The sequence below is a fragment of the Melospiza georgiana genome, chromosome 16, assembly GCF_028018845.1.
Source record: "Melospiza georgiana isolate bMelGeo1 chromosome 16, bMelGeo1.pri, whole genome shotgun sequence".
Taxonomy (NCBI): Eukaryota; Metazoa; Chordata; class Aves; order Passeriformes; family Passerellidae; genus Melospiza; species Melospiza georgiana.
In genome coordinates, this window is record NC_080445.1 from 5489898 (window position 1) to 5515500 (window position 25603).

A 25603-nucleotide genomic window follows, 5' to 3' on the forward strand; every position below is an offset into this window, starting at 1 on the left:
TTTTTCATCTGCTACAGTATTTCAGGTTGCAAGAACTTTGATGGAAAGTTTTAAAAAGGCGACCACAACTGTACCAGTGCTGCAACCCCATTAATCATACATTCATTCCTCAGAACCAGCGTCTCTGGTTTGAGGAATTCACCCAGCTCTCCCTCAGGGCCGTTCCAGATGAGCTCTGGTGAAACTGCCTGTGGAAGCTGGATGTTTCATAGCTGGGCACAGCCTTTTTTCTGCTGAGGGCCACCAGAAAGCGAGTGGCGCCTTTTGGTGTCCAGTGGGACAAGAAAGCTCATCCTGAGGGGCACTGCAGTGCTCTGAGCAGCTGAGGCAGCTCAGGGTTACCCTCCTTGTGCCAGCTCCATCATTACAGGGTTGGGAATCTCCTCCTTTACAGCTCCTTCCTCTACTGACATGACCCAGGATCCTCATGTGATTTTTAGTGGAAATCCCTCACACCTGCTAACCCTGCTAATTCATAGAAGCTTTCCCAAAGTATTCCAAGCTTGTGGTTCATGTCAGTAGCATGCCTTTTACTTTATTTAGAAAAGACCATGATTCTGTTTCAAAAACATGGGTCTGTGCCCAAAACCTGATAGCTGCATATCAATAGGAATGGTAATAATAAGCAGGTCAGGAGTATCTGTCTTTTCTAGTCAGTAGGTTTTTTAACTTGAGTTCCTTTATATCTGACCCTGATTGGTGTGGCCAAACTGCTGAAATTCTGTTAGGTCACTGCTTGTGTGGGTGTATTAGAGGTGTTCTTTGGTGTGCCTGTGTGCATCTTTTGTCTCTGCATACTTTGGCTAATTTTATTAGCTACTGTTTGAAAATGTCAGAAGACATCAGATCAGTTTATTTAGCTATTGTGGGCTAATCCAAACACACAGGATATAATACACAGCTCCTGACCTTTTCCTGTTACCAGCCTTGCAGCAGCTCTTTCCTCTGTAGACCTCAGGTGGTGGGAAGGGAGGAAGGGCTTTAACCCTCTGGGTGTGTTTTGTGAAGCTCACAGGACAGGCTGAAGGCACTACAGCTCACTTTGCAGCACAGGAAAAGCAGGAGAAAGCACAAGCAAAGGAAAAAGTCCAGGGTATTACTGTCCTCCTTAATAAATTCTTGGCTGCAGTCTCCCCACCCTTCGACCCTTTAAAGAAGTTGTAAAGCACCAAGTTTGCAAGCTCCAGATTGTGGTAGTGAGTAGGATTTCACAGTCAGCTGACCATGAAGTGCTACCAGCTTCTAAAATCTGCTTGACTGCACATTACTTCTTGAAGCCTTCCAGATTTTGGAGAAAATTGCTGCACAAAAATCTGTGAAGTTGAGGTTGAAGGTTGAGGAGTTAAAACATAATTTCCTCTAGCTGTTCATTTTACCATTGCCACTTTTGATCTATGCTCATGCGAAAAAACAATTTATGAATAAATCTCTACCCCGAGAGATATTTTGATGGCATAAATCTATTGTATTTATTGTTCATAGCAAATTTTAAAGGGAAGAAAAAAACAGGAAGAATACAATGAAAATGTTGACCTTAATGAATGAAAATTGGACTGTTTGTACTATGAGAAAATGAGATAATTATGGCTATAAAATCTCATCCTCAGAGAATGAAAATAAACAACATTCACCATGTGTGGAAATGGGAGTGAGCCATTATGGTAAGATGGATTCACTGAGATCTTTTCTGCATAGTAATTCTTCATAATGTGGGATTTTTATTTTTTTTTAATTTAAGGACTAAAGCCATCTTGGAGAATGTTCCTGGAGCTTGGCACTGGTGAAAGAGATTGGTTTAGAAACATTTCACACCAGGAAAATATTTGGAAACCAGTAATATGGTGTTTGGCCACTACAATTATAAGCAGCAATAGATGCAATTTTTGTTGCATTAGAGCCATTTGGCAGGTTAGTGGTTCATTTATCTGTTACCAAAGATTTCCTAGCCAGGAAATCTACTCTGCATAAATTCCATATTTTATACTGAGTCTTCTTTTGATGGGGAAAAAGTGATTAAAAAACAGCATGTCAAAACAAAGAGTTAAATCATCAGTTAAATAGAGCACAGTAACACTGCAAAGTTTGACTGTTTCTGGATTTTAGAATGAATTTTCCTTTAAGCAGTAGCTAAATGATTTCCTTAGATTGTTCGTGTGTTGCACGAACCAGATCAGATCAGTCTTAAAGTTCACAATTTTCCCCAGAGTGTCTGAAATCCTACTACAAAGAGTCCTTTCGTCTTAAGAGTCTGACACCAAGTAGAAATAAAAGGCTGAAATAATAACACCACTAACTTGGTTTAATTAATTGTATGTTTTTGTACTTAAGCTTGAAGGGTGGAAAGTATTTCTTTAAAGGCTACCTACAAAACTGGTGAATGAGCAGCCACTCAGCGTGCCACTTCAAAGAGAAACACCCAAAAGAGCAACAGAAGGGAAGCTGCTTTTGAATTCTCTGAGTTCCTCCTGGCAGCCCAGGGCTTGTAAAGGAAAACAACCCAGAAATGGTTATTTTCTTTTGTGTTAGTTACATAACCAGCTCCCAGCAAATAAAGCTGGAGGTGGAGCAGCCATACAAAACCCCACTTGGTAACCTATGCCTGCCATAGCTGCACAAAAGAATCTCACGTGAATTTAGGCATTTTTCCTTCCTGGCAAAGGGAGATTCCTTACACTGCCTGCAGCCAGCTTGATAAAATTCAGGAGCCATGTGTTGCACTGGTGGATATTTTATAATTTGAGCCTTCATGGTTACTCCAGATTTGTACCTTATTGCTGAAGCAAACAAATTTTGGTTTCTACTATCTTTTATTTTTTAGATATCTTTATATGCCATATTGTAATAAAGTAAAGAAGTAGGGGAAGGTAACTGCAAAAGGGAAAGCTGGTTTATACAACAGTGCCCAGTCCTCCCTTTAGGATCAGTTGAAACTCCAGAAATTGTGCTTTGGTGTTAACCATCCTGTGCCACTTTAAACTCTGCCTTTGCAGCCGTGCTGTGGCTGCCATAAAGCAGCATTTGGGATGGAGGCTGGTATTTCACTGCTGCAGATGACAGCCCTGGCTGGTCAGCAGCCTTTGTTCTGATCTTTGTGCCCTGCTTGTCCTGCATCCCCCTGACTGCAGCTGGTGGATCCTGGCTCTGCCTCCCCCACAGCTCTGGAATGGCCTGCTCCTGGCTTGGGACTTCAGCTTGTGATTTACTGGTTATGAAATCCCAGGATTACAGGTGTGCTCCTTTACTGTCCTCAGGTGTCAGCTGTAACACTGCTGCCAAGATGTCCTGGTGCCCTCATTTTTAAAGGGTGATTAGGAGACCAGCCTGAGAATAGCTGTAACTGATGAAAGGATTGAGAGAATTTATACATTTGGCAGTTCTAACCATTTTTTACACTTACTTTATAGACCTGGAAAGGAGGGACTTGCAATAAATACGAAATTCTAAAATGTCAACTCTGCCCAACTTCTACAAATTTTATTATCATTACCTCTGTGAGAATTAAAAGTCAGTTCATGTACTCCAGAGCAGCAAATATTGTCAGACAATGTGTAATGGAAATTTCTGAGAGCCAATATTTAACATCCTGAAATGAGAAGCATCCAGGATAACTTTTGAAATCGCTTGAATTCACTATATATTACAACAAAATATGAAGGTAAATATTAAGGTATTTTCATCAGATGGCTTTAAATTAATCTTTGGATTTTCTTTTAGAAAAAGAAATGAAGAATCTTTGAGTAATGGTGAAACAGGGTGCCACTCATATTGCTCTCACTCTGAAGCATGACATAGAGAAAAACTACTTGGAAGTAGTTCCATTTCCATGTTTAAACTCTTGTTATTTGAGTCCAGAATGCTCTGAAATTACCTGGTTTAGGCCTTGATACTGCAAATTAACTCTGGGTAGTTAGATGCATAAACAGAGGCACAGCAAAACGCCACTGAAGTGAGCACATCATGTGTGGCCCGGGGCTCTGTCTCATGGGGCTGTTTGCTGGGGGTTTGTTTATTTTTTAAGTGTTCTAAAATGTTTCCCAAGTAAGTATGTGACATTCCATAAATGACAGATCAGTAGCAGCAAACTTCAAACTCTCTTACAAAGTAGCTTTTCTTGGCTTTGTTTAGGAAAGTCTCTTTGATTCTGCTTGTATTTAATGTGCTGCTGGGTAACTGTGGAACATACATCTTCTTAAACCAAATTCAGAGAGTACCATGAACTGACACCTGCTTAAGTCTTTAATTAAAAGTGGTTTAATCTCTAACAATCTCTATGTACATAAGCAGAAAGTATCTGTGTTTCATGTGTACTTTGAACTGCCATTCATTTAGAAATCAAAGATTTGTAAATGAAACACAGTATGCCAGACATGATGATGTTTGACTGGAATCTCTTCTTGTTGGCATAGACTGAATTTCCTGGTGCTGTCAGCCCCCAGGAATACATTCTTATTAAAAATTACAGAGAGAGGGAAAATATAGAAGGAAGGCTGTCTTAAAATGTGTATGTATCAACTATATAAAAAATATATTTAAAGCAGGCAAACAAACACCTACAGTGGGATCTGTAGTGGAGAACTGCCAGTGGGATTAGGCTTTTGTAGCTGAGTATCTTGCAGGTGAGTATGTTGAAGGAGCCTCTTCTACACCAAGTCTAGGTTTTAGGGTAACAGATTTTTTTTTTTTTTAACAATAGCCTCTAAAGTAGTGGTTGCCCACAGAGCTGCATGCATGTAATGGGTTTATGACTGGCCTTCAGTGAAGAATTTAAACTTAAAAGCTTGTCTTGCTGTAGCTGATATCTTATTCAATATATCCTTTCTGTTCTTATACACAATCTCTAAGATTAGTGTGGTTGAGTATATTGAAAGTAATAAAAAACAGACACAGAAAAATTGTTGTATGTTTAAAGAAAAAAATCATAAAATGAAAGAGGAAGTGCATCATTTATTATAACACCATGTAGACTAATGAAAAACATACTGCAGGCTGGAAATTTGTTAAGAGCTGAACTCAAAAAGTTTCCACTCCCAAAAAATGCCTTGGGGCCTCCAGCTGTAAGGGCCTGTGGGTAAAGAGGCCCTATGGTAAACTGACATAAAAAATAAGTACTCCATAAACAGTCAGCTCCTGTTTCACAACAGTTGGAAAGATATTTTTAAGAAGTATTACTATTGATGCAGACTGTACTTTATCAAAGTAAAGGGAGGCAACGCATTTAACTAGAATGTTAAACTGAGAGTTGGGCACTGGGCACCAAAATGTTTATTGTACATAGGAGAATATGAAAAAGATGAGGTGACCTGCTGAGGGTGACAGAACAGCAGCTGGTACTGGCAGAGCTGGAATTAACATTAAATAATTTCTAGCTTCTCATCCTTTGCTCATTAGACTGGGCTGTACAAGTCCCCTGTTCCTCTCCATGCTGAACAGGTGCCACCCCTTGTACCCAAGAATGTTCTTTTGTTGTGTGCAAATACCCCCTGAGAGTTTTGGTGGTGTTTCCACCACAAGTGCTTACATGAATGGAATTAATTGGCCTCTTGAAGAAGACAAGATGAAGTTTTCTGTCTGTCCTTTAAATCTAAACAGATTAAGTTCAGATTAGAAGTCTTTCCTAAAGGTGCATCTTCCCTGCTGAGCCAACAAGGGCTTGGCTTTGGCTTTGCCTTTCCCTTTCTCCCTGCTCAGCCCTTGTGAGTGACACTCATTCCCAGGGGCTGTGGGCTTCCAAGGCAAGTTAAACCCTCAGGATGCTCTCCCAGGAAGGCTTTGCAGCCTCCATTCCTGCTTCACATGCCTTGGGAAGCAGTTTGCAGAAGTAATCCCAATTAAACCTTCTGATGTGCCTCCAGGCTGTTTCTCCAGAGGTTTCCCTGCCCGGCAAAGAACCCTGGAGTGCATCAAGGATGATGGGACACTTCCACACAGTCCAGATTTCACAAACTTAGTAAATTGAATGTAACTTAATGAAACTGTTTAGGTGGCAGCTTTGTGATCTTTGAGAAGGACAATCGGAGAGTTAATACCATTTATCTTAGCTATGTCTTCAGTCTTGGTAATCCAGTACCTTTTTACAGAAATAAGTATCAGGTCTAGAAGTCCCAGTTTTGGTAAATATTTTCACAGTTTTACATTGATGAAATAAGCATGCACAGTAATAATCACACTGTATTGCTACAGCTCTACTTACATGAGGTGCAGCCCAGGAGAATATCAGTCCGAGATGGAGCCACTGGGAGGAGAAAAGGGAAAAAAAAAAAGGTGAAACAGTTACTTCTAGGTGATTGAAAGAAATTAAAATAAAATTTAATCAAATCTGGTAAATACAGATCACTTTCATTTATGTGTCTTGCATCTCCCTATACCATCTCTGTGTAGCATTTACAGTACCCAGTGTTTTCATCCAGTGATTAGAGAAGCTGTAACATAATTGTTCATGGTGTTTGATGCTGTAATGCCTCACAGGGCTGATGGTTTTATTTACACTTGTGAGGTGAACTGAAGATCTTGGATAAAAGCTGCAGATTGATCTAAAAATATACCCATAACTTCCTTCTCCTCATTAAAAATGTCATGCTTGGTGGGTTAAAACTGACATGTAACAGTCCCAATATGAAATATTTGTTCTGTAATGTGAAACCACGATAAATGTCACTTTGGTTTGTTACTGCTAGAAGTGGTGGGTTTGGCACGCAGTGTCACATTAATTCACGTTACTGAGTATGTGTTTGCTCCTTTGCATGCCAAGGGGAAAAAATATAGAGAATTATATTTTATTGCATTATAAAGAGTGTAATATATCTGTCCACTCAAAATTTATAACCACCATTTCAGTGTATCTTTAGATAAGATCCAACTTATCTAAAGGAGAAGAAGAAATAAATAAAACACTAATTTCCATATGTATTGCAGTATGGAAAAAAAACCAAACAAGCATATGTAAGGAATTAAAGAGGTTTGAGCTGAGATTAATGATTGAACAGTAATATTTGTAGAGAAAGGCAAACTTTAATAAGAGTAGCTGAGTTCTCCCCTAAAAAGAAAGATTAACTTGTTCAATGGTACTTAATTATGACTGAATTTTGAGGTAAGTAGAATACTTAATCTGGGAAAAATGTTTTAAGATAGCTGTCTGTGCCACTTCATTCTTTCTTGTATTAAAGTTTTATTGAGAGATTCAGAGCTGGTCTATAAAAGATTTGATCTCATTCTGATCAAATGATTTTTTGTCTACTATCAGCACCAGTTATGGTTATTACTACCACATTTTCCAGTCAGGGCTCCCCAGCTCCCCTGCTCTCCTTGGCCTCTCTCTGCCCTCTGTTTGACATCTTGTGGTTGGCATTTAAGGGCCCAAGAAAAACAAACAGTGCAACCAGTATTTTGCTTGCAATTTTAGTTTCATAGTTTGATGGAGAATAGTAAATAGAAAGACAAACTGTTACTATTTTTATGTGGTCTTGGTCCTAAGAGAAAGGGATTTCCACGGCTAACATGACTTTGTGATGTGCCACACAGGTGGAAATGCCCAACACCAACTCTGGTGGCTGTAAAACCCTGCAGTAGTGGCTGGCTCATCACAGTCTCTGGCTGGCCTCACTTCTCAAGAACAAAAATAAATCAGCCACACATCCAGGCAAAGAAGGAGCAGCTGTTCTGTTCATACTTCCATGCAAATTTAAGCCACATTCAGGCAAGTAGTGGGACTGATGCTTTAGAGCAGAAACTGATTGTGGAGAGCTTGTCCTGGTTCCTGTCACTGCTGAAGTCCCACCTGGACACAGCTGGGACACATCTGGAGCTCTGGGAGCTCCAGCTGTGTAAGGACAGGCTGCAGGAGAGCTCCCCCTGAGTAATGCAGGCCTCCAGAGCTTTAGTTGTGTCCTGTTGCCTCATCTCCACGTGGGCATGGGAATCACTAGAATTAGACATGGGAATTGTTGAATTCAGCTGGCACACTTGCACAGGTTTCTTTATACGCACAGCAATGTGCAGTGCTGGGATCACTGCTGTGTGCCCATGGAGTTCCTAGGTCTGGCTTGCAGAAAGGCTCTGTGGTCACCCAGCAGCCTCCAAAGAGCAGCTTTGCTACTGCTGACCTGCTGCAGCTCCCAAGGATAACGTGGGACTGACTCACTGCTTTCCTCCTTCCTTCCTCAGTAGCCCTCCTGCATTGATTCTTTTGCTTTCTGATCCTTGCTGTTGGAGTACAATTTCTTTTATGTAGTAAATAATGTTTCAGGATTGATTAAATCGCAACATGAATCATAATGGGAATGGTGAGCTGTACACAGGGCTCTTTAAATCTGTAAGTCTGTGGAGATGAATAACAAGTTCTGTAGGGACAGCCTTAAAGTGGGTTTGCAGTTTTGCTGGGAGCTGAACTCAACTGGTTTTTGTTTTAATGTAGTCAACTTGAGTGGAATAAAATGCTGGTTAATCAGTTTGAAATGAAATTGTTGCATGGGCAGAGTGAGCATAGTTATTTCTAGATAGCTTAAAGAATGGAGTATGATTTCAAAGGTCATGTGTAATTATACTTTCATTCATGAGGCCTGTGTTTTCTATTCTAAGAAATATAATTAATGTATTCTATTAATCATGCAGAATTCTGAATCAGAACATAAAATTTTGCAGTGCTATAATTAAGAGAAATGAAAGTGATAAGGAGTAACAGCCATGTAGCTAATGAGGGAATTAATTTCAACGTGTGTTTTAGGCCATTAAGTACTACATGCAAGAAGTGCTGCTTTGCCAGCACAAAGCAAAGGAAGGCATTTAAGTACCACTCCCTTCCCCAGCCAGCATCACTGGGAATTCTGGACAGCTCCAGCTGCAGTTCCAGCAGGAGCTTGCACAAGAAATGTGCAAGGAGATACAAATCACTGGTGCAGATTGTCCTTTAGCAAGGAAAAGATTTTGTATTCTGCATGTGGACATGAATTTTTCTCTATGCAAATATTTTTATCCTTTCAAGTTGGACAAAGTTTTACAAAGTTATAAAGCCAAGAGCTTAGGTGTTTTTTTCTGTATGTCAGGATCTGCAGGCCATCCAGGACATCCTTGTTGACGCTGTGCTTTGCCTTTTCTTTTTTTTCTTAAGAAGTCTAAAGTGTTTTCCTTGTGTGGTTTCGCAACCTCATTTTTTTTCCCAAACAGCAGGAGTCCTATCACTAGATCAAATTTGGAATTCACTGCTTCCAACAATTGTCTAATGGATCCACATGTTTACACAGCATGACACTGGCATCCAGATAGTGTCATGAAAGTCTCAATCAGTACTACCGTTTTGTGCTTCCTCCCTGCTTAAAAAAAAGAAAGGGGAAAAAAAAGAGTAGAAAAAGGGGAAAAACTACAGGCACTTTTTTCCCTGGTGCTCAGGGGAGCAGTAAATGCTTCAGCCACCAGTAGTTGCTCACAAAATTTTGGAAAAGTCTTTCCATCTGTTCTGACTGAAAATGCCAACTCTCAGATATTTTATCAGTACTTATTGTATCAATAAATAGATCTTAAAATCATAGACTCCCAGAGCTGCCTGGGTTTTAAGAGACCTTAAAGATCATTCACTTCAGTCCCATTGCTGTGGACACTGGTTGCTCAGAGCTCCATCACACCTGGCCTTACTTCCAGGGATGAATGCTACAAAATGGGAGACTGGAAAATAACATTTCCAGACCCAATCCTTTCTTCCTTCCTGAGCCTTCCTGCTGAAGGAAAACTTGATTATCTGTGTAGTGCTGTGCCCCTAACTTGCAGCACCCACACCACTGCCTCGAGAAAGCTCCAGCTGCTTCTCCCTGCCACTGATGTGTCCCTGTGGCCATTTGTGTGGCATTATGGTCAATCAAATCACCCAGAGGATCTTTCTGAAAACCAGAGTACCCAGGAGCAGCCTCAGGCACTTGGCATTTGTGTACATGGGAGGACCATTTCTAATTTACTTGCCTGGGTATTTTGCCAAGTGTTTGATTGCTGTTCCCTGTTATTGGATGTAAATAAATCAGTAGCAATTACTTGGCAACGAGCGTCCACGGTCATTTGCTCTGAAGAAACTTAGTCCCTGGTAGCATTAAGTGAAGGAAGCGGGGTTTGGCTAGGACACCAGAACCTTTATTTTTTTTTACTGTTCCCATGGGATCATTCACTTCCACACAAGCAACTGCCTGAACTGGCCAAGTGGTCTTGATTTAATGTTGCTTTATGAACACGACTTGTCGCAGCTGCAGGATGTCATAACCTCTATTTCCTTAGCTTAGATTTGAAATCTGGAGCCATATGATTCAGATGAACCACAACTGCCCCTGCTTAATTTAACTTGATGTATTTGTTTTGAAAATACTCATTGTTCACTCCAAGTTTTAGCTGCTAAATGAATTAAGCTGATCTGCACTGTTAAATGCGGAATACTGACCAGCTTGATTAAAAGCTGCAAAGAAAGCTGCAGTAATCTTTAACTTATCAGTGCCAATGAAAATATTTCATCAGTGTAAACCTAAAAAATCAGAACTTGTTTTAAATACAATAATTAGAGATTGTCCCTGAGATGAATGTAGCTCTTATACAAAAAAAAATCCCAGATTCTTGCAAAAATAATTGTATGTTGTGCAGTATTTCAGGGAAGTACAGTGAGCTCACCAAAAACGGTTGCTGCAGACAGGATTCCGAGTACAAGATGATGAGCAGTACTCAGTTGGCTTTGCACCCAAAATTTGATTTTACAGGGCTCCTGTTCTTGTGCAGCTTAGAAACTTTTGCATTTGAAGTAAAGCCAACTGGATTTGTAAAGATACTTATCTTATTCTCTGGCCCCACTCAAATCACCAGAAAATATTAAGGCTGACAAGCCCTAACTTTATATGCTTCTCAATTAATATTTTTATGTTAGATTATAGTACACACAGATTTGCACAAGTGCCAGGTTTGAAGTCACTCAGCTGGTTTCCAAGTGGCAGATGCTGCCTTCACTACTGTGTGTCTGCTCTCCACAACAGTAAATATTAATGTCAGAGTTTAGTGTCTTTCCTTGTGACTTGTTGCATTAGAGAAATCTTATGCAACAAGCAGGCAGAATAAAAGCTGTGCCACATCCTTTCTAAAAATACTTGATCTTTAAAGATACCTTTAGGTGTGTAAAATTTAAAAAAAAAAAAAAAAAAAAAGAAAAAGAGAAACAGTCTTTGCCATGGCTGTAGTCCATTAAATACAAAAAACCCCAAATATTCCCCAGCATCTGCAAACCCACCCTTTTATTGAAGAGATTGAGACACAGCAGAAGTGAAAAATCACCCAAGAGGGTTTGCTTATGTACCCAGTCACTGAAGGTCAGTCTCAATTGCTAATATGTCCTATGAGATTTCTTTATTGCTTGTTACATAAATGAGGATTCATTTACAGGCTCTAATTTTTAGAATTATATTTTTATGATTAAGTTTATAAATGTCATAATCTAATTACATTCTTAACTTCCACTTTCTACAACTGCTTGTTTGTAGTGATATTTTATAAATTTTCTTATTTAGTTATTCTTAGATTCTCAGAGAGACTAAACAAAGTTTGAGAGCTGGGATGCTTTCCCAAATGTAGTTTAGAGCTGTTGGGCAGTCAGTGAACTGCTTGTGCAGTCTGAAATAGAAGCACCTGCTGGAACAGCATCTGCAGGATGCTAAGTTTGGTAAATCAACACCTGTGTGTTGGTAACCTGCAGGTGGATCAGTGTGAGGGCACCCACAGAGCTGCTTCTAATTGTCAGGTGTGTCTTGTGGAGTGGAAAAGTGCAGAGGAAATGGTATTCAAATACTGAAAATTACCTTACAATTAACATGCAATTTCAGTTGATGGATTTTGGGCAATTCTACTTCCTGCCAACCTGCATGGACTGAGCGAGGTTTCTTTTCCTCCTCCTATTTCCTCTCCCTCCCAGGGTATTGCAACAAACTGGTTCTGACTTTAGTGTAAGGCAGTGGAGCCATTCTGGATTTAAAAGCTGGTGTTGGTGTCTGAAGGCAGTGCTGTGGCCTGGGGACTTGGCTGAATTCCTTAGCAGTGGTTCCATGACCAGCTGGAACAGTTTCTTGCATTTCACCATCCCTTCCTTTTTTTGACATGGTCACTGAAAATTATTTATGCACCCTAGGATTTAACCCACCCCGTATTAGACTTCAATGTCCCAGCCTTGAAGGCTGACCTGAGTTTATTTATATTCACACAGAGAGCTGACATTTCACACATCTCTCTGTCAGATCTGCAGAGCTGATGGCTGAAGAGCACTTTCTGTGACCTGCTGACAGCTCGATGGCACCATGTGTGGCCAGGCAGCTCCAAATGGGGGACGTGTTTGCCCCTGGCTCTCCTGGCGAGTTGAATGCGGGCACTTTCCTGCCAGCAGCCAAATGTGACCACCTCCAGTCACTGGGATGCCTGCATTGCCTCCTGTGCTGGTACCTGCCTGATGGCACGTGGTTATCTCTCAGCTAACAACACAGAGCTGCCTTCCAGCCTGTCCTCAGCAGCAGAGGTTGCTGGCTGGGAGGTGTGCACCTTCCCCCAGAGGGGAAGGATTGCGGAAGGGAGTTCGAGCAGAGGATGGTGAGTGGTGTAGTGCTCCAGCAGGGAGAAGCTGGAGGTGGGCTGAATGTATTGTTGAGACAGAAAAGAAGAATGGGATTTTGCAACAAGGAGGAAGTGGTGTGGTGGATTTGCCACATCACAGTTCTCAGTGGCCCACCCATTTGTTTTGACATAAATACTGACTCTGGAGCTATGTCGAGGCATGAAGACGATGCGTACCCTTACACTTGTGATCCTCAGGGTTTGTTGCTGCTCTTTTGAAGAGTGAGCTTCATGTTTTAATGTTTTGTTTGGAGACTCAAGCATTTAGGTTTGTAATTCTGCCCTTCTAGCCATTTCCCTGATTTACCTTGCAGAGTAAACATTCTTTTGTTCCGTTTCCCAGACTTCCTTTTCCTTGTCTTTGCTGTTGGCTTAATTTTGAGATATGATACTCAAGTCAGAGGTGTCTCCTTGAGAGCAAAAAAAAAAAAAACCCCAACAGCTAAGGGTTTGAGTGAGCTAACTATTTTCTCTGTTTAGAAGGAGCAGCTTACTTTCCAGTATTCTGGAAATCCTCAAACACAGATCCTGCCAAAGGCACCGACTTAAACAGCAGCAGTGCTTAGGAGAACATGCTCAGGTTTTCTGGCAGCTCCTACAAACCACTCAGAATAAACAGGCACATTGCTTGCATCGAGTGCCCTGTAGTTTGGAAAGCACTGCTGAAGGTAAATTTGTGAAGAATTTCTTCTTGTGGTTATAGTTCTTCATTTTTATATCTTCTACAGTGAGTCCAGTTTCCTCAGGGTTTGCTATCTAGGATCTTAATATCAAATCTGGAATTAATACAGCTGTATTAAGAGACTAAGACATTTGCAGAGTTCATAGCCATAATTCACTGTGTGGCACAGTGGGGAACTCAGTGTGTTTTAAACATTCTCCCCCTGTGCTTGTACAGATTTTTATAGTTGAATTGAGAATTTATAACATGCTGGGTCTCATATTCCAGGTCTGTTTGTTTCTAAATCTATACAGAGAACATGGACTAGGTCATAAATTTTTGCAGATGAAATGAAGGCTGATTAGAATTTTAATATTAAGGAAGGAAATGGCCTTGGGTAGAGCACTACAGAGCAGAACAGGCCTTCTGTTAATACACAAGAGTATTACTGTTTTCTTGAACTTTGCCTTCCAATCCAATTACAACTTGTGCCTAGAAATCATAACTCTGGTGCCTTCCAGTTGATAATGTTGAATGTTATCCTTGTCCGAGCTTATATAATTTCCAGTAGTAAAAACAATCTTGATTATAAAACAGCAAGATAATATACTCTTAAAACTGAGTTATGGGCAATAGTACATGGTTTTTGTTGATAAACAAAGCAGTCATGATGGTATATCAAATTGACCCAGTTCTGTCTCAAATTAAATGAAATCAAGAGTTTTTTCTTGGGACGTGCAATTCCTGTGATGATATATTGTGTAACTCACACTTCGTGATAAGAATGAAGACTCATTTCTTTCAGTGTAAAAGATTTATTTTTTTTTTTTTCCTGAATCAAGCAAAATAACGGGAATCTCTGTGCTGGCTTTCATTTTAAGCACTTCAGTGATAGCATCATGCTCACAGTATGAAATGAGCTCATCCAAGGAGTACTTCCAGCCAGTTCCCTTATCAGCGTAAGCCATCGTAGCTCAGAACGTGTCCTCCGTGTCCTCCTCCCCTGCCCTCGCTCCCAACTGGCTTGGACCAGATGCTGCATAATTCCCTGGCTCTCTATTGATCATCCCTTGGCTGCACACATCTTTGTTGCATATTGACAGCAGAAAATATTATTACTGAAGTGTGGAATCACATTCTGGTATTACTTCATGAAAATTGATTCTGATTCCTCGCTACTTCAGAGCATGTTATTAGCATAGTACAACTGATCATTTTCTTACAAAGGGAATGACAATTGTATCCTTGTTTAGATGCTGCCTGTGTATTTATAGGATATAAATATATGTAGCCAAATGTGGTGCCTAAACTTGGCTGCTTCTCCTGCTGGTTTCTGTGGTTTTGCTTTCTTGTCCAGAAAAAGTGACAACATTTTCAACTCTCTTGCATCCATCACCAGGTTTGGTGAGATGTCCACTCTTGGCAGAAAAAGATCAATGCAGATTTGTTTATTTGAGCCTTTGAATTGTATAGCAGACTTCTATCATTTATTATCTATCTCTAAGAAGCTTTGTTTATCATTCTCACACCATTAAAACATCACATTAGTGGCACAGTCTGAAACATATTTATCCCACTCTAAAATCTCAAGGGGTTGTGCACAGGCTGTTATGCAAGTAGGTTTATTTTAGATTTCTTCCTTTTTTCTTTAATCACTTGTGTAATGTGTTTCAAATGTATGTCTGATGTTGATTCCTTTTTGTGTTCCATCAGGGGCATTTGATTTTGCAGCTAAAAGGGTTGAATACTAAATGTTCTTTTTGCATGGGTACATAAGAGGGTATTTTCTTCTTTCAGGCAGAGAAGGGCATTCCTAGGATTTAAGGCCTGATAAAGCAACGAAAAATGCAGTAAATCCAAAAATATTAATGTATTTTTATAATTTGGAGGTTTTTATATGGGGGTGAATCAGAGCAGAAAGAACAAACTATATGAGAGATACCATTCCAAATGAAGAAATTAAAATTATTACATTTGTGTCATCCATATTGTAAGAACAGTATGGAAGAAATCTGACTTCTTTAGTGATTTTCTCCCCCTCTATTAGCCCACAAGTCTTTCAGTAACCGGAAATAGACAGATTTGTGATTACTTGGTATAATGAATCTGATGCTGAGAAAGAGAGTTGTAGTCAAAGATTTTTGTTTCCTCCTGTTTCTTAAGTAGAAAAATGCTAATGTTTCCTTTCTTTAATTTGATAATACTGTTCCCAGGGTAAGGTACCCTTCACAGATCTTCTTTGTAGAGCTTATGAATTCTTTTGTTTAATTTCTTGCAGTTTTTGGGCACAGCACAGTAAGTTTAGTGTTGGTATCTGCATTAGATTTGGCATTTCAGAAACATTCCAGTTTAAAGGTTCTGCTGTGATTCAGTGCTGAAGGTGCAGTGAGTCGGCAGCTCTGGAGAGACTCATTTCTTTTTGGTGCCATATGTTATCTTTGATCAGGAAACAATTTGAACTGAGATGCCTTCAGAAAATAACATGAGAAAATATGGAAGTCCAGACCTTACCAGACAGTTTTGCTTCAAGGGAGGATCCAGTTGTGGTTTTGCCTACAAACACTTCTTATTTGTTGAGTTACGGTTCTTAATTACTCACAATTGTGAGGGATTTCATGTCAGCCATGTGAGCTCTGTGAGCATTCAAAACTGAATTAGCATTATGAGCTTTCCATTTATTTTTAGTCCTTCCCCCTCCTCAATTCACCTCACTCAAAGGCTGAGGAGAAGGGAATGTGACTGCAGGTCACTTTTTTCAGTAGGCTAAAAAGCAAAGCCTAAGCCAGTGATTCAGCTGGCATCTTACACTAGAAGCTCCTCAAATAATCCAGGTATCATAGAAAATTCAAACCAGGCAGTTGGTGACACCCAGTGCTCCAAAACTAACGAGTACTGCTTGTAGTGACAGACACAGGCAAGCAAACACTCCAGGAGCAGTGTTCCTGTCACTTAACCCTGGAGATCTTCCCACCCAAAGTGGCACCTGCCCTGCTCAGTGGTCCTTAAATAACCCACCAACTGCAGAAGCCACATGTGTGTAACCCAGAGTGTCCCCATGAGCACTGAAAATATTTTACAGCTTTGTCAGACACCTCTCCACCTAAGAGTTTCCAGAAGAACTGGTGGGAATGCAGCTAACACCTTCACCCATCATTCTTCCTGAAGGATGACGCTATATCCAATGCTTGTTCAGGCAAAGACATCCTAATCTTATTGTAATAGGTTCTAATTACTCACTTCTGCAAGATCCCTGCCTGGGAGTCACCACAAGCCAGATATACTCTGTGAGTGATTATCCCAAGAAGTTCTTAATTACTGTGGAGTCTCTCCAGCTCTTTAAAATGCATTGCCTGTACTGATACCATAAATCCATTTTCCTCTCCACTTGCTGTGGAGCCCTTTGTACCCTGGGTTCTGTGTTAATGAAGAGCCAGAAGTGCTGCTGTGGCTTATCCCTCATGCTGCTGGCTGTCATCTACAGCTGAGCACGTGCCATGGGGACAAGGCTACAAAAGACAGTGATAACCCAGCAGGTCAGGTATTAGATGGCCTAGTTTTTAAAATTCTGATTTATCATTGTGGAGAAAGAGCCACAGAAATGCTATGGAATTGTCTGTCTTTGTAGTGGATTTTGTGGCTTCCTATTTGCAACATTTGTTGCGAATAAATTTTTGCACTTTGGCCAAAACAAGACTGTTTTTATGACTTTACTTCAAAATGTGTTGAAAGCTTATGTTGCTGTGTTATTTATTGTACAGCACTTAAATAACTTTATATACTGAACATATGCTAAAGCAGAATTCACAAATGGCATCTCCTTCAGTGTAACTTCAGAATTTCAGAGGACCTGCAGTTGGTGTCCTACTGCAACCACAGAACTTTGCAAGGAAGACAAAAATTCTAAATTCTAAAAGTTTTGGGACAGAATTAGAAAAATTAAAAATACTTGAAATTGTGACAGTACCAGGAACATTAAGCCTAATTTGACTGAAATCCAAATACAAACCTTAATCTAAGAAGCTAAAAGGAAAGTAATGAAAGATACAAGGCTTTTACTAGGGATGAAGGATTTCAGAAGCCTTTAGAGGTCTGTGTGCTCTGTTATATGGGTTATGTTTCTGACACCTCCCAATGTGGATCTAAAGTAGTTTTTTATTTAAAAAGGAAAGATATACAGGCAGTTTGGCAGTAGATCTACTCTCTGAAGAGATAAAAATGCCTAAAAACCTCTTGACAGTTGCTTGTAAGAGGAGCTGTATTAGATATTTTTCTCCTTTTATTTCTAGTAAATTTATTGGCTGAACAGCTTAGGAGGTGTTTCAGGCTAATTATCCATTTTCAAGCAACAACTGTGTCTCCAGTCTTTTGAACATGTGCCAGTTTTAAACTGAAAACAAACCTTGATATGAATGCACTTTTCACTTCTTTAGATTTTGTCTTTAGTAGTTAGAACTTTTGTATATTTGTATTTTCATATGTGTGCTCCTACTGTCAAATGTGTGTTCCTTTTACCTCAATGACACAGACATCCTAAACCAGCTCTGCTTACTTAAGTGGTTAAGGAAAAGAGTGTTTTGCCATATCAGTTCTTACACCATGTATGTCTTTTCCTGTTAAAGCACTCCTACTCCTAAAACATTTCCCATTATCACTGGTGTCCTGACAGCAATAATCTCTGAGGAAGTCTAATCTGAGATCAGATTTAAAAAACCCCCTAAAAATTCCTAAAATCCTGTGAGCTCAATGTAACTTTTGTTCTATGGTGACCAAAGGGTAAAAGAAACCCTTTTAAATAAATTTGTTCTCTTTCTAAATAGATAACTAGCCAAATGCATTTCAAGTATTTGTTCAACTGATCAAATATTGCTTTAGGTTTAGAAAACAAATTAACCAAATGTTTGAAGAATTAGACATTTTGTAACTGAACAATTCTCTGTGTCATTAGTTCTGCACTGATGACCCTAAGTACTGTGGTCAAAATAAAAAACCCTTTCCATGAAAATAATGGTTAATTTTTAAATTTTTTTTTAGTTTTTCATGAAACAACTAAACTGTGGAAGTTCACACTCTTTTTATTTTATCTTTTTACTTAAGAGAAAGTCACACCACTGTGTCAAATTTAAGTTCTTATTTCTTCTGTGGATACACTGATGGGCTGAAGTACATATATATATGTATATACATATATTTGGCAGAAACATAACTTGATAGTTGAACATCAGTTTGAATTTGGGATAAACATTAGTTTGAATTGGAGATAAACACGTTTCTATGTGTGTGGGTTCAGAAAGCAGAACAGTCTGTCCTGACACTAAATAAACACAGTTCCCAGGTGGAAATTCTCAATTAAGATGTCAATTAACTTCTAACTCAATGGCTGGGCTTTAAGATCCTGGCAGTGTTTGAATCACTGGTATTAGATACCATTCTTCTTTCTGCTCTGGAAGTAGAAGCTGTGAACTCCTTTTTCACACTGTTAGAGTAAGATTTTCTATTAACTAGCTAATAACAGGAGTGGACTCAGAGACACACAGTCAAAGACATTTTTGCGTCCTACCTATGACAAAGAGTTTTAAATAGACCAAAATAAAGTTTTGGCAGTAAGATATCAAAATCTCAGTTGATTCTTACAATTGCTCTGTTCTGTTCTGCTGGTAGTGTCTCCTATCACAGTGTGTGCCCACTGTGAGCTTACAGACTTGGGTGATATTTGGATGTTCTGTTTACAGAATTGTGAGGCTTTTCTAAAGGATCCTCGAGGTTAATTCCTAACAGGCCACTTGTTTTGAGTCATTGCTGAACTGAATGTTGTGATGCGAGTCCAAAAGGAGCAGCAAAGGGAAGGACAGGGGATGGCAACATTTGCTGTTCTTGAGCTGCCTTGACCACACCTTGCAATATGTTTTTATTTGCACAGTATATGAAGATAACCTGTTTTCTTTATTATATTAGCTATCTTAATGAAATTATGGGTATGAGTTATTATTAGATGGCAGCATTTATTTGTTTTATTAGCTAAATGATACAAGTGAAATTTCATTTTGAACTCAGTCATCATCTGTTAAACTGCTGGAGCAGTTCAATGATTGACTGCTACCATTACCCACTCCAGGATGAGCAAGGAAACCCACGAATTTTTGCCACAGAAGACTTGTTTCTGATGTTTTTATTGAGCACTGATGGGTAGGCAGTGAGTGAAGGGGATTTTCCTGCTCGTTTGACACTGCAGGAAGGAGACCAGCATCTTCTCACTGGATTTGTGCCTTGAAATGGCTGCAAAACCTTGACAGCTCCAGTGGGAGCTGCCTGTTTGTTCCCTGGCTGTGCCTCAGAGTTTCTGATGGGCAGGTAACCGGAGTCTGTGCTGGACAGGGAAACGCTGCAGGTCTGGAGTCACAGCTCCAGCAGCCACAGGAGAAACTCACTGAACCAGCAGCTCACCTGAGAGGGTGGAGAACAGAGGGGAACGTCCCTCTTATACAAATGCTCTCAGCATTGTGGAAATGTGAGTCCTGCATACTGTTAGGCATCTATTAATTGCTATACTGGTTGTCTGTTGTAATTTTTTAAATTTACTTGCTTGAGTCTGCAAGAAATCAAACTTACATTTTTTTTAAATAATATGAAACACCTGAGTTCAGGCCCTTAGAAGCAAAAATGATGCTTTCTGCCTTCACTAGACCTCCACCATAATTTTGAAATTAGAGGGAAATAACTAAAAGCCCAAAACAGCAATGCATGATGCTACTAAAGAGCAACAAATACCAAATGACCTGAGATAATTTGAGAGTTGACAAGCTGCAGTTCATCACCCCAGTATGTAAAAGGTAGGATACACATAGCAATATTACGTACTTTACACTTTCACATTTATTTTAAGGAATGGTGTCTTCAGCCAGAGGGTGCAAAAAATGGGATCCCACAAGCTGCATCTCCACTTGCTTCCACCTTTCTGTCACCTCCTCCTTTTGCTGGCAGAAATGTTCACAGTGAATCAAATTAACAAACTGATTTGGTAATAAAGTAACCTTTGTGAGGGGGCAGAGAGGTAATTTTTGCCCACATGGCTTTACAAAACTGTGCAAACACTTGTGCCAAGGAAGAGGTGGGAGATGGGGAATGTGTCTTTTGGCAGCAGTACTGACTTCTGCAGGTTTAAATTGTTCCTAAAACTATTACCTGAGATTTATATTAACAAGTGTAAAGCTTTCTTTAGAGCCTAAACAGCAGCACTTGGGTGTGTAATCTTTCACTGTGAGCAGAATAAGCTCCATCTAATTTATAAGCACATTGTTTGTTCCTCTGCAGTCACTATGTGGCTCTATCTCTTCCATTAAGTCAATAATCTCTATTCCATATAATGTGGGTATTCTAGTGTAAGGCAGGCAAGGAAGAAATCAGAGCTCTGTGTAATGACATTAAGCTTTTAGGTTACAGACAGAGTAAAGGACTCACAGCTGCTTAACATATGCCCTCTGCCTGAACTCGCTTTATCACTTGGTATCTGACTGCTCTCAACATATAAAAAGTTGCTGTGATTGATAGTTGGTTGTACAGTATTTGTCAGGGTGAACCGAATCATTATGTGTACAGATTCAGGAATACAGAAAAATAAAGCTGAAAGAAGAACAACAAAAACTCTGACATCTTTCCCATTCATTAAGCTTTCCTAAGGCAACTGTTTTTGTTTGCAGGAGTTAGTGGTTGCTGGTTTCTCTAACTAGCAATTGCTGAGTGATTTAGAGTACATTTCTGCTCTTTTGTTTGGATTTCATTTGTGAAACCATTTAGAGTTATAAAACTGTCAGCTTAAGAACATTCTATATATTTTGCCAGTGAGGGCCTCCTGTATGCAGAGTTTATGCATTTCTCTCCATTTTGGGTGCTGTTTGAATTCTCAGTTTATATCACTGTTGTTCTTTTTCTGGTTGTTCAGATAATTCCCACTGCCTTCTTTAGAGCAGCAGGAATCCTTGAAGTAATTATGAAATTGCATCTCAGATCAGATATTGCTAACCACAACATCTCACCCTTGGCCAAACCTAGCCAGCAATGCAGTAATAGAATGTTCTGCTGATGCTTAAAAACACTTGAAATTTAGAAACCCTGACTGCAACTAGAATTGAATCATGCACCTAAACATTAGAAAACATAGACCAGAACTGTTAATTATGTTAATTACAGTAGTTAAACCATGGTGTGGTACCTTTCTAAATTCTCAGATGCCCTAAAATAACTACAAGCTAGTTGAAAAATGTTATGCAAATTTTTATTACCTACTGCTTGGAGCTTTGCTCACTGTTCCTCTGCTGCAGAATTCCTTTGGTGGCTAAGCTCAGCTTTCCATTGTGTGGAAGCTGTAGGGCCCAGGTCTGTCATCATTCTGCACAACCTCAATCTCTCCTGGCCTTGCTGCTGACCCTGTTTCATGCATTCTTTGTATTTATTTCAGATTTTCTATTCCTATTGTTCATAAGGTATGGCAGACTTAAGTAATGAAGTACTTAAGTTATATAAATGCGGCTGTGACAACTTTCTGTAACTTGAAAGTAGGATTCTATCATGAATTTTCACCACTTACTGTTCCTGGATGCTTGGTTGGTCATGAACAGTGGGAGATAAGCCAGTGCTTCAAAACTGCTTTGGAATTTCTGGAGTCAGAAGTTTTTAAGGTTCAATGACAGATTTTATGAAAGCCTTAAATAACTGAAGAGGTCACTCAGTGAATCTGGAAGAATCTGTGCAGGAAGTTCAATGTTTTGTCTTTGCTATCTTAATAGAAAAACAGGTTCTGATTTTCCTGGCTTCCCTAATTTTTCCAGAGATCCCTGTTGTCCTTGACTTCACATTTCAGTAACCATGCTTCCTGCATCCCTGGCAGGAGATCTTATCTCCATTTTTCACCTTATGACCTTCCAGTCTTCCAGTACAATTTTAGTTCCCAGTAATGCAAGGGGAAGCATTATTTTTTAAAGAAAGTTTTAAAAAAAAGAAAAGATAAGGAAATTTCTTTGTGAAACCTAATTTTTTTTTCTCCTTTGGAGACTGCAATTTTACTTAACATGTTTTAGGAAACATATTGACTTTTACTTCAGTCTTCAACAGAGAAGTATCATATCTGCTTGCTCATTTCACATTCACAATAATGGAATGTTTCTCATTAAGGCAGAATATTTTCATTTTAGCTTAATTTTTCTGTTTCGAAGTATATTTTATTGTTTGCAATTACAAAAAGAAATACAAACCTTTTCTGTTGCCATTCAACAATGAATTATGACATCTTGGCTTTTTTCCAGACTACTTAATTTTTTACAATTTTGTTTTGAAGATCAGGATTTCCCTTGAGATGGACCTTCCATTTGCTGTTTCTCTCTCTCTTCCTTTGCTCTCCTTTTTAAAAGGAGATAAACTACTTCATAAACCACTTCACTTCCAAAGCTCTGCAGTCTAATCCCACTGTAGCCATTATCCCTGTGCACTATGGAAATGTTGACTCTTGGTTCAGCAACAACTCAAGCATTTACCTTTGACCATCTGTGTTCTCTAATGGCCATCTCCAGTCCTGTGCTGCCCTGTGTGCCATGAAGAAGTTCCTTGTTGTTCCTATCTTAAAACTTTCTTTTGATCCCTGCAAAATTATGTGATAACAGAACAGGTATGTGATAAACTTAATCCTCCTGTTGCCGAGTCCAGGCTTTCTTGTATTTCACATCTTATGCCATCTGTATTTTTCCACTTTGTTTTGTACTTAACTTTGAAATTACGTGGGCAGCTGTTGCTTCCTGTTGTGTTTATACTTGGTTTATCAAAGATGTAAAATAAAAGTTCAGCAGGTAAAGCCTGGCTTTAAAACTATCATGAGTTGCAAATTCTGTCCATGTAAATTCTAGTACTTATTTTATAAATATGCTTAAGCTACTTATTATTGAAATGCAAATGAATACAATTTTATTTTAGGATAATTTTCTAGATGCCTTAATTCCAAAATAAGCAAACACTACCAACGCCTTGTTTTGTGCTGCTTTTACAATGATGCTTTTCAGTGGGGTCTGCTGGAATACAAACAGTTTTTATGGAGCATTTTTACTAAACAGTCAACAGGTTTTAATTTAGCTTCTTAAATCATAATTGTTTTTCAATTTTCTGCTCTGCCTCACAAACGCATAATGAAGGCACACCTGATGCTATAAAAACCAGATGTCATTTCAGTATTTTCAGCTGTGTGATAAATTTGGAGAGCTTAAAAGTTGTTCTCACAGATGTATAGTTAACAGAAAGCATGGAGAGCATTGCTAAATAAATAGGATTTTTGAATGTGTTAGACTTTATTTTCAAAGACTTTCAAAATTATGGATGGAATCTTCTTAAGGAACTTTCAGGAGACCATTTTAAACTTACAAACAAATTCAAATTCTTTCTCCCTGCCAGTCATGTGAAGTACCACTTGCACTTGCTCATGGGGATTTGAAGAGCAGCACGCAGACCTGAAGGAAAGTTTGATTGTGTAATTCATGCCAGCTCTTAAAAACATTCCTCCTTTACCATTGCCCTTGAGAAAGAACTTCTTAAAGCAGGATGTTCAGTGGCAACTGAACTGTGCCTGAAATACAGTTTTATAGTACTTGTTTCTTTTAACATTTTCAAATTCTGCATGCAGGTGTTCAAAGGTCTCCTAGTGGAATTGATATATATTTAGAGAAAGGATCATTTCACACAAATTAATTGTCACAATCTCAGTCATCCGTCTCTGGTTATCACTAGGCAGGAAGTCAAATGCAAAAATCAGTAATGTCCATCACATTTCTTCCTTATTTTGCTTAAGGTGAAAGGTGTCTCTCTTTTCACAGCCAGACTGAGGGTCCAGTTCTCTGTCTCCCAAACAATTTAGCTGATTTTAAAGCAAACCAAGAGACAAGACCTGTGCTGAGGTTGTTGATCCCTTATGCTCGGGATGAAGGTGCAGGACAGTTGAGAGGCTGCTCATGTTCCAAGTGCTGCTGTGGGTGTCTATTTTAGGGTGACTGAATCATGAAATGATCACATTCTGCTAAAGAAATTAATCCTGCCCACTCCATTTCCCTGAGTGTCTTGGGTCTTGTTCTCACAATTTGAAAATTGCATGTTCCTGCCTACGTGTGCATGTGCAGCTGAGTGTATATAAATGCAGGTATGGATCAAACAAATTCTGCAATATTTTGCTTGGGTTTGAAGAAGATCTTGGTATAACTGAGTAAAACTGGTGCTGGTTTTTATTAAGAAATTGATGAAAAAAAGTTCTGTTAGGTCTGAGAGAATCTGGAGGGTTTGAGAGTAGTGTGTATGTCCCAGGACATTCATTCCCTGTATCTATACATCCTGTTAATTCTGCAGCTGAAGACAGTGACAACTTGTTACTAAGGAAGTATGCAGTTTTTTATGGGTTTTGTTGACCTTGTTTTTAACAAAAAATGTCTTCCCAAGTCAAATACAAGGATTCCTGTTTGAATTGTAGGGAAAATCACCTTTCCTATGGATCAATAACCATTTATTTTCTACTTAATATTTAATCTTCAGCTTCACTAATCTTTCCCATAAATAGCAAAAATGTACCTTCTCCAGCTGTATGTTAATTATGTTCCATTTTTAAGTCAGAATGGGTACATTACAGAGAAGCTGTCAATTTGAGGCTGAGCAAACTAAATATACTCAGCTGAGTGAATCCAGCACTGTGAACATGAACCACTGGTATAAATAGGAAAGGAGACACCTTGTAGCTTTACCATATTCAAGAAGTGTCAGATCATGTTCATTTGAAAGGGATGGCAACACTCTTTTCCCCCCCAGAGCAGGCATGAATATTGTTTCACAGAACACAGGCTGTCCAGGTGTTCAACAGACTCTCATGTTTGCACCTTTAATGCTGAATTTCAGCATTTTTTGAATGGCCATTTAACTTGTTTTTATAATCCCAGATATTTTCCTGCATAAGGACTTAAATGGGGGATGTTAAAACAAAGTGTTTGTCCTTCCACATTTAAAATACTTCCATCTAGTTTTCTGACTCTTTCAAAACCCTATGAACTGTTTTCAAACAGCTCTTTTACCAACACGCATTGCTGTAAGGACAATTGCCATGAGCTATTAGGAGCTCTGATTATGATGAAGATGTGTTTCATTATTGAGGAGAAAGTACTGCCAATGATACTAGACCTCCAAGACTGGTAGAAACATGAGAAATTGGTTCCCAATAGTTCTTTTCTTTTGTACCCGACTCAGCAAAGCAACATGGGATTCTTCCAGAGGCAGAGTCTGAAGGATAGGTCACTGTGCACAGAATCAGCTATAACAACATTG

General features: G+C 39.2%; 2 protein-coding genes across 2 annotated transcripts in view; one reads left to right on the top strand and one right to left on the bottom strand.

Moving 5' to 3' along the window:
- Positions 1–25603, top strand: part of C16H7orf50 (chromosome 16 C7orf50 homolog) — a 119822-nt gene that overhangs the window by 61089 nt on the left and 33130 nt on the right. The window lies entirely within an intron of this gene.
- The window catches only part of GPR146 (G protein-coupled receptor 146), a 48166-nt gene that overhangs the window by 20515 nt on the left and 2048 nt on the right, over positions 1–25603 (bottom strand). Inside the window, exon 2 of the mRNA XM_058035224.1 lies at positions 6191–6232. The gene's annotated coding sequence lies outside the window, so the exon portion shown is untranslated. The remainder of the gene's footprint in view (positions 1–6190; positions 6233–25603) is intronic.